The sequence below is a fragment of the Gambusia affinis genome, linkage group LG16 (assembly GCF_019740435.1).
Source record: "Gambusia affinis linkage group LG16, SWU_Gaff_1.0, whole genome shotgun sequence".
NCBI classification, from domain to species: domain Eukaryota; kingdom Metazoa; phylum Chordata; class Actinopteri; order Cyprinodontiformes; family Poeciliidae; genus Gambusia; species Gambusia affinis.
This window is the reverse complement of record NC_057883.1, coordinates 12730873-12745043: the sequence shown is the minus strand read 5'-3', so window position 1 is coordinate 12745043 and position 14171 is coordinate 12730873. Positions and strand designations below refer to the sequence as shown.

The window sequence follows — 14171 nt, the reverse complement described above, 5'->3', positions numbered from 1 at the left end:
CAGCATGAAGTCAGAGCTGACACCAGAGCTCTTCCTACACATCAGGGAGCAATCTTGTGATCTGAATAGCCATTTGAAGATCTTAGCAAAACAAAAGGTCTTAATGTATGGATGCTTGTTGTCTTTTTAAATGACCTATACCAGAACGCTGTCTCATCAGGGGTAAAGTTTAATATATGCTCAACAGTAAACATGTAGCTCTTGCAGCTTGCAGCAGGAGTCATTTTTGGTCATTTTGTCCATCAGTATGAAGCTTGCAAATGCATACTAACACCTAAAAGCCCCAGTAATGGGAAAAAATGCTTTGAAACAACAATGGATGACAGTTATGGTGTAATTTCTCTTCAAACTGTTTCTAATGACCTCTAGAGTTTACTGCATAATTTACATTCTCTTTCTGAGAATGACGCTTTCCTTCACTTTCGCCATGTTTTGACTCAACCTGATTACAATGTTGTGGTGGTACCTTTAGAGAACTGAGCAAAAATGTCTGCAAATATTTTAGCTAACATGTTACAAAGATTTATTTACAACAACAGGAGAAACTGATAAAGCCAGACAGAAAACAACTACTGAGTGGTATTGCTGTGAAATATGACTTCATCTTTCTATAATGCATAGGGATAGTGTGGAATCTGTACTGTGTTTTGGCACTCTTTGAATTATATCTCAGTATTTCTAGAATTTGATGATAATAATAAACAGATAATTCTGAATATTACTTGATCTAAACACCTTCAAATTGAAATTGGAGTACTTTGGATTTACAGCTTCATTAACATGTAGCGGTAAATCCAATGCTGCATATGCATATAACCTATACATTATGATAATACTTCATGCATTTTCTTTCCCTATGTATTCAGGATGCCTATTTATTTTCACAGCTTCTCTCCAGATTTCCTTATGCCTTCCTCATTCCTCATGTAAAGAGAGATGTTTTACTTCGGAGTGAGTGGGTGAACATCAACTATGTGAGGCACAAGTAAGCCATGCACCGAGTCCCGCAGTGAGTGCAACATATACCCACTCCAACTATACGGTTGGTACAAACATGCCAGGATTGGTTCAATGCCCAGTCTTTAAGCTGTGAATTAAGCAGCAGCTAAATTTACTTACTTGCTGTATTTTTCCCTGTTTTAGCTTTTTGGTAAATGTCTGTTTATTTAACATTAACTTATGAGATTTATCTTAACAAATAATTCCATAGAAAAATATTTAGGACTATTTTTAAATGAAAATTATCAGCAAAAAGCTATTAAATCATTAGAAAAAGCCAATAGCAGACTGTTGTACAAGTCAGAAACTCAGAACCTTCATCCCAAATGACCAAAAAAACTCTGCTTGTTTAAAATAGCTAATCTCTTGCTCAAATGCAGTTCAGTTGGTTACAAACAGGAGCTTTTACCCCTGCTTATATTTATTTTAGGTCTATTATACAGTTGATAGTAGAGGAAGGGGCCCAGTAAGGCAGTTTTGTTTTGCCCCTTTCTGCAAATATTTTTAAGTCATCTTTCTCAATTGTCTGACCTAATTAAAGCATAACACCCCCTCATGTTTTTTGAAGGGTTCTTTTATATGTTTTTTTAGAAAGAGATTATTTGTGCATAAAAATCCCAGTCAAAAAGTTACAGACATAATTCTTACAATGTGTAGGATTGTTAATACTTATGACATTTTTAATAATCTGATCAGTACTGATCCAGTTTCAATGCAAATTTTTGGCACTAGTATCTCTGAGGTGATTCATTTGATTTATAATCAAAGTTTTACAACAGCAGCACAAAATTTGCAATTTCAGTACTTAGATTAGCATCTAAACTTGACACAGACCAAGAACCTGCAAAAATTAAAGCTTTTTTTATTTCAAATCAGTGTTTACATCACAGTTTGTAATTTTTACGTTTCTGTTCAGACTAGATAAAATCTAATTTCAGATTTTTGCAGACTGCAGATGAACCCTCTGAATCGCTTTGGTTCTCAACTACTTATAACAGACAGACAGTCATATATCAATAATCTGCAAAAATCTGCAAACATTTTTACTTGTATTTACTTGTACATTTACAAGAATGAAAATAAAGTACACAAACATTCAGGTTTGGTTTGACCAGGGGAGAAAAAAGTTTATAATACATGTGAAAAATTTGCTGGAAGTGTTCTGTAAAAAAAAAAAAAAAGAAGAAAAAAGAACAATAGACGCAAATAGAAAGAGGTACCACGTCGTGCGGCTGAATATGTTCCTCTGATTTGTCTTTCCGAGGGGCTGTTAAAGGAGCCACAGTTCTCTGTTCCAGCATTCATTCCCTCCATGCTTCTTTCTGTGCTTGTTAAACACCATAGGACATCCATTAGAGTGTACAGGCTTGCAAAGATCCACTGGATCTGAATTCAAAGTCTAAGAGCTAAAAAGAAAAAAAATATATCTACCCCATGTCCCCTACTTTGTCTTTAACATCATTCCTAAAAAAGAGGTGGAAGCTCTACTGGAAGCGTTAAAACTAAAAAAAAAAAAAAAGAGAGAGAGAGAGAGAGAGAGATATTTCCTATTGTATTGTTCTTTTATTGTGTCTTACACATTATTACTTAAGCACAGAAGGAATGGAATTGAGTAGTTCTCATCTCACAAATCTTTTTTTTGTAACAGTAGTATCAGTGTCTGTATTCATAGCTTATCGAAGCAGCATGTCTGTGTTTATCTCTTCTGTCACACACTATAGTCATTGTAATCATGCGCGTGTCTCTGCACTCTTAATTAATCCCTTCATATTCTGCATGCACATTTGCATATTCACATCATTTCAATATCAAAAGAGCCTCTGAAAAACCTTGATTTTAAAGGACAGCTGGCAGTGAGGGAGTCAGCAAAAACCCTGAAAGTGAAGTCAAGGTTGGAAATATAGAAAGTTGCACGAATAAAACAAAAAACATCCGCCCATGTCTAAAACACATTGAACGCCTTTAGAACGTAATCTGTTCTAAAGGCACAGATATGTACGGCCTTAATTGTCGGACACCATAAAGGAAAAAAGAATGTTTAGGATTTATTTATTATAAATATTTTCTAAAATAAAACTAAGTTGATGGATCAGTCAGTCCAACAGACTTTCTGAGCTCGTTTTCTAAAATAAGTTGATGAGGCATCACCTTTTACATGTCATGTGTTTCTTAGGACAGCAAAGCAGTTAAGGACATTAGGAGAACAATCAAAATGCTGTCAAATGGAAACAAAGGTAAAGTTTTGGTTTGACTTCAGCAACTTTGGTCAAAAGAGATAACCAGAATATGACGAAGGTACTGAGGTGGTGCTTTTGGATGTAATAACCATATTTTTAAAACCTTCCTTTTCCCAGTATTATATGATTGTACAGTGCATCTTCAATCTCAAATAAAAGAAAAAAGTTCCACCTGATCCAACTCCTATTTGACTCCTTTGATGAGAACAGACACTGGGAGCATTGGTGTGTATTACACCAACATAACACCTTTAACAAACATTAGTCTTGCTGAAGTCCAACGAGACGTGACAGATTACTGGATTTCAGACTCAAATGGTTTTATCATATGCATTTAACCTTCAGTATAGCACCATCAGACTCTACTGGGGAAGGGTGTTACCTTGGAATACCTGGGAAGTTGTTTTTGATGCACATCTGATGCTGTCAGTAAGTGCTGACTTTGTCCCAGTCATTAATATCAATATTCCTAATGGTATTAATAGCCACCAACAAGTCTCTGGTATACTTCTGGCTGCATATTTGACCAAAACTACTTTTGCTCGCTTTTCTACTTTTCAAAGATGCTGCAAGGTTTATGCAAGTTTTCACCAGGTAGTCAATATTTTACACTAACTACACTGCAGTCAACACAGGTCTTTGGGCTGCTGATGCTTGTTGTCCTGGTTGTAACGCATATCTTATCACTAACATGGATATTATATGAATTTTAGCCTTATTTATCTAGTCCAAACACAACTTATATGTGCTTGGTATCACTATACCTTTTGAAAACTTTTCCACTATTTAGTTATTGATTTAATATAGCTGAAGAATTAAAAACTAGACCTGCACAGTAAAATAAACATGTCCATAAAAACCATACAGCATTGCCACATTGCAGTTCTTGTGTTTTTTTTTCTCAACGGAACTAATGTAGACCTCACCAAGAGAAAAAGAGAACTCACCTCTGCATGTTTTGACCAAGTCATAAATGTTTTAAATCATTATGAAAGGTTATTTAGTGACTTTCGCATTAGCTTGGGTTTAAAACTGAAGTGGTTGACATTTTTAAGATGGCCTAATGAGCACAGACAGAAACTCTACCAACAGGAAAGTAAATTATGCCGTACACATCATTACGTGTAATTCAGGAAATATTTCAGAGAAAAAAGGGGGTATTATTTTTGTCTCTTGTCTGGAAAAGGTTGAGATTTGCATATAAATTGACCATTTTATTTTTCCCATTGCTACCCTTCCAGCCTTTATTTAATTTGTGGACATGTTAATGAGTTCTGCTGGTTTGGCACAGTGTCGGACTATTCATACAGTATGTTTGAATACATATTTTCTGGTTAGCCAGTGGCCTCATTTCTTGATTAGACTGTTATGTCCCAACTGTTTTTAGGTAGGTGGTGCACGTTGGATGTTGTGTGTTTATGCTGTAAATGTTCTTTCTAAATCTTTGGTTTGAGTTCTCTGCTTAGAACATTTGGGTAATCCCTTTACTTTTGCAGCAAGCTGTGTGACATCTTAATGTGCTTTGTGGACATGGTTCTTGTTTCCCTGCAGGTATCATGTTAGAAAGGCCCAGCAGGACTATTGTACATTTCGAAGTTACGCTGCTGGTTGGTGCTCCTTTTATTTTTTTCTTTTGGCTGGATGTCACTGTCTGAAGGGCGTCAGCTACATCTTGTCACATATTTTGCTTTAGAGGCTTTTTATGGATGCACTGTCAAGTTGAAGTGCAACTGAGGGGAACGATTGAGGTGCTGAGCATCAGTGCAAGTCTGGTTTTAGAGAGGTGTGAAGCAGATCCCGATGTAAGAGAGAGAAACTTGCTATTCAGATTGGCTTATTAAGGTGAGGTGAGGAAAGGGATGGCATGGGGCTCTCTGGATAACTGAGGGTATGATGGAATGGTGTGATGTGGTTGTACTATGACAAATGTGGAAAGGTTCAAGAGGTGTGAATCCTTTTAAAAGCTTGTACATCCACATACTGTAATTATCTGCAAAATGAAATAGCTGTTTCTTATGATTTTTCAAACCTTTCTATGGAACCTGCTCTTTTTCTTGGTGAAGTATTCAGGCATTTGGTCAATATAGAGCTCTAAATGAAACATAAAAGTCTTTTTTCATCTGAATGCACAAAGAAACCGAACATACATTTTTCAGGCCAACTTTTCCACTTTGCGAAGAAGGCTGAAATACAGGTCAGGGAAGAGTGGAAAAAGTTATAGAAAAAAGTAAATACATTTATTCTGAAGAAAAGCAAAACATGAAAACTTTGAGCTTTCTAGCTCTAGACAATTATCAACTTGCTAAAGAGCAGATATGCTAAGTAACATTAGGATATGCTAGGTAATTAAAATAACTAAACATTAAATTGGCAGTGAAAATGAATAATACAAAACATAAAGTTCATCACATAAAAAGAATGGTGAGCAAAGTCAATAAAAAGGTGAAAAACGCAGAAGAACATCTGTCAGAAGTTTACATCTGATCATTATTGAAACAAAAAAGCTTGTTAATTTATAGCTTTAAACTATTTTATTTTAATGGAAAACCTTGGCACTACTTTATTTTGAATTTTGCATTTTACACATTCAGGTTCTTAAAACACTCTCACTAAGAATGTTAATTGTCTTTTGGCAAGTTGAGTCATAATCATGCACTTTTTGTAGCAAACAGCAGTTTTTGTTGCTGTTTGCTACAAAACAGCACTTTTATTCAGGTGGAATATTCAGGTGGAATAACTTCAGACTGAAAAATAGCTGCCCACATTGTCAAGTCAAGTTTAAGCTGAAGCTTTTTTGTCAGATGAAGATGTGAGCTGTTTGACCAACTTAATATAAATGTATCAACTACTAATGATTGCAGTATGGTATTCCTACACAACAGTGATCTTAAAAACATATCAAAACTGGTTTTGGAAAATAACAAGTGTTAAACCAAAGCATCGAGGGTAAATTGAACTATTTCTGAATCCAAGTTTGTGCCAGGAAATCAACCAATTTAAATTGTCCCTAATTTTTGATTACAGTGGTACTCAGACAGAAGTAAGCAACTTGTGGTCAACATACAACTTGACAATGAGCTTGTACCAAAATATCGGGGCAATATTTGGTACAACTCTAGTCTAAGACATCCAGTCTCAGTGTGGATGTCTAAGTTCGGTCCCATGTGGATGAGGAAAAATCCACAGCAAACTGTAAACCTGTTGCATAATTATGTCATTCTGGAAATGAGAAACAAGTTCAAAACCATTTAAACTTCTGACCAAGACTCCAAAGAAGTACTCCACTTCTTTTGATGCAACTATTATTATTTACATAAGCAAAACAAAAGAAAACCCAGCATCACAGTAGAACTTTTGTCACAATGCATCTGGATATGGCATTTTAAAACCAGCTGAGATGATTCTGTTTCTAAACAGTTTTCTGTTTAGAAACATACACGAAGAGCAAATTCCTGACAAAACCCAGACCACAGTGGATTAATGAAACATCCAAACTATTACCAAAAAAACTGGTATTTTGCTGTCTCCTCCACCAGTACCTGGTATGAGATTGAAAAAGGGAGATTTGAAAACTAGAAGAGAAAGACAAACTCTTGCCTCCTGAATTAAAAGTAATTAGGTGCCATAGGCCATGAAATAAATACAAAGGAGCTAACATTTGCTGCCAGGCATCTAATGAAATGCTGGATAACTGAGTAATGGAGCTGAGTTCTGTATGTCCCTGAACGCCTTGGTTGTGTGAAACTACAAACAAAGGACAAATGATTCTCTGCACCTGTACTCTGGATGTGTTTCTTCAAACAGAGAAGAAAAGAAGCGTTTTGTGCATTCACAATGCATTTCCTCTGCCTCCCTCACTCTGCTAGGAGCAGCATCAGCATCAGCAATCCCTCTGAATGTGCTGGAAGTCTGTAAAAACAATTATGAGGGTACAATGTTTGTGTAATGAGTAATCCTTAACAATCCATAATTTACTCTCATTGTAAACACTTGCAACCTTGAGACAAAGTGAAGGCCCCTGACACACAAAACTGGGATGAGCTAAGCTGAAAGTCATCCTTGAAAAATTTCTGCTTTTGTTGGTGGTTAGATTCCTGTCAGAGTCCTCCTTCACTTTTGCTGAAAAGTAACAACCTCCTCTCTGATAAGCTGTAATTACATTGTATTCATTCATGCCGCTGACATTAATCATAAAGCACTCAGAGTCAAGTGGCGTCTGCTGGCCAAACGCAAAGGCAGTCGAGAATGTTGAGGAGAAAATGAAAAATAACATATGTGGATATGATGATTTATGATATTTTTCAGTTCCAAAAGGAAGGCAGTTCATTTATCAGTGTTGTTCTTCTAAAGTCAAAGCTATACCATATAGAGTATTTTTTGCACGTTTGGCAGCCTCTATTGCCAGATTTCCCCTTTTTCACTGATATTAGTTGGACTAAGGGGGGTAAGACTTACTATGAGGACAAAGGCGAGATACAAGTTTTTGACCTTGGTTTGACGTCATCTAGGAATGATATCACACACACACACACAGCTTCATCACACTTAGTTATCACAACTTAATGACTTTGACAATTATTTGATTTAGTAATTTGCAAAAAAATTTGATTGGCTCCAATGAGGTAGAGTTACTCAGTCAGCCAAATGCAAAGAGAGCAACAGAGATAAGCCGTCTAAGTAACAAAAGAAACAGCCTTCAAACAGAAAGTGTCGATCAAAGATTGTAGTGATAATATTTCAAAAACTCCAAGTTTAAATTTGAGCAGGTAACAGTAATGACTGCCAGTGGCTTCATGCTGATTCCTGAAGTCAAAGCATTGATTGAGCAGCGTGTTGCAAGCGCCGCAGTGAACAAACCGTGAGCAGTGAATCTAACTGGACTTCATCCACAATAGATGGATAGATCGTTCTTTTTTTTTTCCTCCCCAGTAAAGGTCCAACTGGTGAAAATTTTTGCACAGTAGAATTTCATAGGCGATAAATGAGTTTTGAAAAATAAATAAAAATTGTTCTAAGCTTTTGTTTAAACTTTCCAGGATGAGAAAATAGATCTTTCTAAACTTGATAAAGACATCCAAGTGAAAAGTGACGGGAACAGCTGCAGCTTAAAGCAGCCTCTTTGAAGTCTTCAGCTTTGCGGTTTTGATAAAAGTCACCTTCTGCCGAAGCTTCACATATCAAAGAAGTCCTCAGGATTTAACATTGCTGGGAAATCAGGTGGGTGTGTCGTCTTCATGTTTGCATTTGCTGATTGGGGAGACAGGCAAGAAAAAGTGCTGCTTTTTAACAGAAAATCTGTGTTTTTCTCAGAATTTACTTTAATGTTCCTCTTTTTAAAGAGAAATAAGGAGCAAGATTCCCTCACTGATCATAGCTGAACTACAATCCTGCCTCCACCCAGCAGCGGATGAAAATATTTGTGCTAAATTCGTTTGAGATTAACATGAATGACTTGGATTAATTAATTTCTCACCCATTATCTTCAACATCAGGGGAAAATCTCAAGGTTGGAGTTAGATAAACAAAAAGTCATCCAATCCAGCAAAAAGATAAGTGGAAAAACTGTAGTTTTTCTGTGACAAAGAACTAGATAACTGCAACAGTTTGGAGTGAAAAAGATAAATCACTTCTTCTGTTCATGTTTGCTGTTTGGAGAACTAAAATCTGTAAAAAAAAAAAAAAAAAAAAAGAAAAACTATAAATACAGAATACTTGGAACTCACAAGAAAAGCAGAAAAAACATACGGAGGAGGATGAAGGCAGAGTTTGGTGCATATATAACCAGGTGAATGTAACAACAGGGTTTAGTAAATTTTATAACTACACTAAAACAACTGTCTTACATGATCAATGTTTATACTTAAAATGAATCAAAGGATATTAGAAAACACCAAGATCAGAAAAAGCTACGTATTTTATTTTGACAGAACTTTTTATTCTACTAATTCCATTTCTATACACATAACACACCACACATCATTATCATCATTATTCAATTTGCACGGATATTATAAGTACTACCTATAAATACATGGTGCATTGCCTGTTTTTCTGATTTGTTCAAATGCACCATGACAACCACACTTCTTGGAGCCTTGATTATTAATTGGAACATTATATAATTAAGTCCAACTTCTTTGGAGGTTACGATATAACTGAGCATCTTTTGTAATCATGGTTACCATGCCAATTAGTGATAATTAAAAACAGGTTATCTCTGCTGCTTGAAGCATGATCTGAGCTAACATTTTCACCAGTGAATTGGCTGACAGCTGAATAGCATCTGAGAAAATGTCTTGTTCATTATATTTAAATGGTGAAGGATTCTGTTGTATTCTACCCAGACTCTGAAATGATTCTTTGTTCTGTCAGTCTTTTGAAGCCGTGAGGAAGAACAGGAGCCTGCCTGCAGGAACAAAGCCAATCTGTGTGTGTTTTGTGTAAGTGTGTGAGGACCACACAGCAGTAGCCATGTTGCATTATGCCATTGATTGCTCATTCTCAGTGCTCCAGTGATTAGAAGATGCAGCAGTCTAGCCAAAGGCTCGATTCCTTATTAATTCCCTTCTCTCCACAAACCGTGCAGTGCCTTTGTTAAGAATGTTTTGACAAGATAAAGATCTCAAAGGCAAGACAAAAGCTGTGCAACACCGATTTCAGGAATGACTGGCATTATTATAGTTATAATTACAGGAACAAAGAGTAAAACTGCGTAATTCTACCACTTCTCCAGAAGAGTATACACTTTTATTGCATGCGCAAAAATGAACTTGTTTTTGCTTTTGTTTTACAGCACAACTGTGTCTTCATGCCAGCTGTTGTTCTTGCTGCCAAGAACAAAAGGTTTGAAAATAAGTAAAGCAAGTCACACATGTACAACCTTTTCCCAGATTAGTTTTATCTTTGTACTTGTTTTGTTTTCTTGCTTCTTCCCACTTGACATCTTACCTAAACAATGTAAATCCAGGCTCTTCATGAAGGTAAAGATGTGCAGATGATTTTTCACAGCAATACGTCATCTGCAGTGCACATAAAGACACAGATAGAGAAAATACAGACTTGAACAGTGCTTCATTCTAAGTGTGTAGAAATTCATGACTGCAAGTGCATTTCAACAGAATTACAATCTGACTGGAAACAAAGATTACAGAAAGCCCCAAATTCGGTTTTTCACTAAATGAGAATATTACATGACACCAGAAAACAAATACATTGTCCAATTTATGCACTCAATATTTGGTCAGACTCCTAGTGACAGATTCTTTAAGTAATTTTTTTGAATGTTAGATCACTTTTAAGAATTATCACGGATCTCTTACTTGTGTCTTCGAACAAAAACATTTCAAACGACATGTTTAGTTGCAGGGGGTGTCAAATTTTAATCCAGCTCTGAGGCAAACATCATTTTAGTATAGATCTCAGTTTTATCCTACTTTGGGGGAAAAAAAATCCTGCCATTACTTTATTGGTGGTGAATTAAAGTTAAGAGAAATTGATAGAAAAATTAAATTCACTGCTATGGCTTATTGTTATCTTCTCAATAGTTTAAATACCTGAAAATTGTACTGGTTTGTGAAGTTATGCATAACTTTAGTTAACCTTTTAGAAATCAGAGCTATTTCTTCCCTCAGTTTAATCTTTCAGTCCTAATTAATTAAAACTATCACAGCAGCAAATAATAGCCAGGCAGACTCCAACCTTTTTTCCTCTTGTTTTAAGTCATATATATATATATATATATATATATATATATATATATATATATATATATATATATATATATATATATATATATATATATATATATATATATATATATATATATATATATATATATATAAAATTCATAAATAAGCCGCATTGTTGTATAAGCCGCAGGGTCGAAAGCGTGAGACAAAAGTTGCGGCTTATAGTCCGGAAATTGCGGTACTGTTAAAGAATATTTTTTTAATTCTTTTTTATTCTTTATTAAAGAATTTTTTTTTTATTCTTTAACAGTATCTTAAGGAATTTTCTTGGTCTGTGGTTCATTGTTAATTTCTGTGTTGTTTTTTGTTTTTTTTTTTGTATTATAGACTGAAAGAAAGATTTTTACTTATTTATTTATTTATTTTTTATCACTAAATGACTTTACTGAATTTATTAAGCCAGTCTGCATGTAAAAGGCAACTTAACAAAAAATATTATTTAATGAGCACTTTACTTAAAAAAGTGTGTCCTTGAAAGGAAAATAAAAGAGTAAATTAAGATTAACACTTCAGGAGTGTACAGTAAACTACAAACATATCTCCAAGAAAGGATTTTTGGTTTCTGAACTCCTTTTCAAACCCTCAAGTCACGTGCAGGTCAGTGGGAGTTGCATCCCAAATAACCCCTTAGGTGTGAATTTGTTGGCCTGTCACAGGTGTTTTACATCTGCACCAGTTTTCCCTCCTTTCCCCTCAAATGGAGTAGGATTGACTCAGTGACCCTGAAAGGAAAGAGGCAGCAAGATAAATTCAATTGGATGGCAAAGGAACTTTTGTCAGTACTTCTGTCTTCAATTGTCTGTTTTGAAAGACAAAACTTTTCCGTGAAGAAGAGTTTTTTTGTTTTTCTAATTAATAATGCTAGTGATGTAGCATCAAAAATAATTGTGAATCAAAACGTCACAACTCCCGGTAAGTTTGTGAGACTACTGGGAAAATGTACAAAGGCTTTTACACAAGCTGTTAATCTTAAGGATGCGTGTAAACCAAAATTGTCTGAAAAACAAAGCACTGGCACAGATTGCTTGAATTTGAGAAAAAGGAAAACCAAAACTGCTTCTAATTTTGTCTATCTTCTGACAAAGCATAAATGTCGTCCGTGACACACAGATCATATGAAATAAATACAGTTATAAGAAAGCTTCAGTTATGAGAAAGTATTACAGTGAAGATGTACAAAGAGGCTGCATCCTAACTACAGAATGTATTTAAACAGTGTTTATCAACATCTGCCAGTAAAAAAAAAATCATCTTTGTTTCTTTTGGAATATCCAACAAGTTCTTTTTTTGCCCTCACTCCAGCAAAATAAAATTTATTTAGAACCGAGAAATCTATGCAGTCTTTCAAAAGAATTGTTTTGGGTATTTTTTCAGATTTAAAAGCATTTCTCAATTCTTTATGATTTTTGGTCAAAGTTATTCGGAGGCAGTGTGGAGCATCAGTTTTGGTGGCTCTTTCAAGTCTCAGATCCCTGTAATAAGAAGTTATAATTGAAATATACATTCTGTGTCAAACTAATTAGCCCGTAGTTAGTGTCAGCAGCAGTATCTTGGTGAATTTGTATCACTGCTATTTTTTGAACAAGTACATCCTAATAGTTTCTATGCAGCTTCAATATTTATAGCAAAATTTATACCCAACAAGTTTGATTTTAATTTAACTACTCAGTTTACTGTTTAACTTAAGTAAGTGCAACAATGTTTTTGCTACATAAGACCATTTTGTCAGGGGATTTTGTGCTTTTTACAAAATCTGTACTCTGTAAATACAGAGCATCGACTTCCTAGTAGAATATTGTTTTAACATTTATAAAATAGAGTTTTGTATTTCATATTGTATTCTGTCAGCAGGGACAAACAAAATGAAAATGACATTTTTACAAAGAGGGATGGAGAAAAATGCAATTGACCTTTCACAGCCTTTTATTTGTGCATTTTAAAAACCGTGTATCATTTTCTTTCCCATAACAATCATGAAATGTTAGTCATTCATATACAAAACCAGTAAAATGAATTAACATTTTGGGTTGTAACACAGGAAAATATGAAAAATTTCTAGATTTTCAAAAGATTACTTTTGAAATGCTGCGTACAAAAATCTCTTGGCCTGCTGTCTGTCTACCTGCTGTCTCCTAGTCCGGTGTTTGGGCCTATTATCATTGTTTATAACACGGGTCCCAGATGGCATCATCAGAATAAACATCAGTAAACAGCTGCATGAATCATTTTGGTCACACAGACATGTGGGGGCTTTGTTCTGCTCCTCCTACAGGGGCACCAAATCATAGAATATATCCCGTTTGAAGGTAGTGAGTAACAATGTGGTGTTTCATTCAGCTGAGAGGGGCTCGTTGGATAACAGCCAGAGGACATGATGTGCTCCATTACTGCTGGTTGTTCATCAAACAGCTCACAGTTCTGTTTCTGTGAGGACGATAAGACACAATAACTCCACCTGGCACCGTGCGACTGCAGCAGCTCTGTAATTTTAAATTACGGCATACTGTCACATATTTTCTTATCTGAGAAGCACATTTGTGTTAATAGAATGTTTTTTGTTTTTTTTCTCACAGAATGCGGCTTTCAGGACTGAGCTTTGGCATTTCACTCTGAAGCCATGCAGCTGAGTCTCTTCTTTTCCTTCTACAATTACGTCCAATAATATTCAGTGCTCTTGAATATGTGCCCTTGTGGTTTTCTTCTGTTTTCGCTCTTTTGTCTCTCTTAAATGTTTCAGATCAAAAAGACACATTTTGATATCTTGATAACTTGATAGGATAGGATAACTTGCTCAAATTTATTCATGTAATATTATTTATTTTTAAGGAAACAAAGACATCCAAACCAAACTGGATCTGTTTGAAAAAAGTAATGGTGCTTGGTTAAAGCAATGATTGACAATGGTAAACTATGTTTTGGATTATTATTATTATTTATTTTTGTTAATGAAAGCTGAGTTCAATTTTACTAGTGACACTAAGACCTGAATAGAATCTATCTGGCATCGTGAATCAGACCAAAGGATTTAGAAAAGCAACATATCATGCCCTCATCTAAAGATATCGACAACAAAGTCAGTGACATCTTTCCGTTTGGAATACGTTACCAACCCATAACTAAGGCTTTGGGACTCCAGCAAACAATGAGTCCCATAAATGGCAGACAAACCAGAATTACTCCAGGAACA

At 35.2% G+C, this 14171-nt stretch overlaps 1 long non-coding RNA gene across 1 annotated transcript; it reads left to right on the top strand.

The window, feature by feature from the left end:
* Positions 1 to 9460: 9460 nt before the first annotated feature.
* Positions 9461 to 13645, top strand: LOC122846332. The gene is made up of 4 exons (XR_006373218.1): positions 9461 to 9676; positions 10030 to 10079; positions 13322 to 13466; positions 13558 to 13645. It is a non-coding gene; the product is annotated as an uncharacterized LOC122846332 (long non-coding RNA).
* Positions 13646 to 14171: the final 526 nt, after the last annotated feature.